Raw genomic sequence first — 1,324 nt, 5'->3', positions numbered from 1 at the left:
CTGCCGACGAGCCGAAAGCTCTGCGCAGGCTCCGATATGATGCTGCTTCTGCTGCTGCTACGTATTATGTATATAGATAGGCGGGAAGCTGCGATAATCCTGATACGCGATTTTCCGATGGGGGACGAAGCGAGAGAGAGAGAGAGAGAGAGAGAGAGAGAGAGAGAGAGAGAGCGCACCTGTGGACTGTACAATATTGTATATTTCAAGAGGCCCTCATTCGTTTTTCTTTTGTTTTCAGTTCATCATCTGTTATCCTCGCTGAAGAATTCCAGGCTCGCTGCGCGGAGGAAACTTATGAAAAATACCGGCTGTACCGCGCGTTGTGCATCGTATAACAGTTTTAATCCTTCGCTGCTGCGTCCGCACGTATACACATAGGATGTATTCTGCCGCGACAGCATAGGAGAGAGAGAGAGAGAGGGACGCGACTATTTCCAATAATCTTTTTTCCCTACCACGCCGGCATCCAATTTTCGTTCCGGCCGAGTAGCGAAAACATCGATGTCAGCCGCAGTGATTGGTCTCTCTATACACACACACACACTCACGCGCGTGTACGCACATTCGTGTATATAGACGACTGCATTGTCGCGCGAATATTAAATTAAATTTTCAGAGAGCGCCTCGCACGAGGGCAAAAATGAGGATACTTGTTGCCGATTAAGATTGACCCTCGTTTAGTCAGCTCTCCCCCTATTTTAGGGGTACATCGAGTGGTGCTTTCCAGCCGACGAGCGCCTCGTCATCGTCTGCGCTATTAATTACTCCGGGGCAAAAAGCCCGAAACTGACAAGTAGACCGCTCGCTTATACGCGCAACGCGCATTTGTCTCGGTGATTTACAAGGGTTGAACTCGCGGACTTACTTATGCGCGCTCGGAAAAGCTTCAACGCGTGACTACATCACAGTGTGTCGGATAAATATTTGCGGTTCGAATATATATGCAGTGTCGAGCGAAATCAAGTGTGTTTGCCCTCTGTGGTAATAATAATCGATTTTCCTCGCTCGCTCTCTATATACTCGCGCGCCGCGCTTTGGGGATAATTTGTTTGTGCGCGCGACGAAGCGACGCGCGCGGACGTCTATTTGTGTGCTATGTGTGTTTGTTGAAACTTTTATCGACCGACGACGCTTCGATCGTTATTTTCGCTGATGCTTCACACAGAATTTTTCTCAATCCGAAATCAGACAAAGAAGATGCAGTAATACACTTTGGAACGAGAGCCGATAAGATATACGATCAATAATAAACAAGCGCTGTGTGTAATAAATCATCGATCATGATCGATACACACACCCCGGAGCACTCGTCGACTTATTG

The sequence above is a fragment of the Nasonia vitripennis genome, chromosome 5 (assembly GCF_009193385.2).
Source record: "Nasonia vitripennis strain AsymCx chromosome 5, Nvit_psr_1.1, whole genome shotgun sequence".
Taxonomy (NCBI): domain Eukaryota; kingdom Metazoa; phylum Arthropoda; class Insecta; order Hymenoptera; family Pteromalidae; genus Nasonia; species Nasonia vitripennis.
This window is presented reverse-complemented; position numbering follows the sequence as displayed.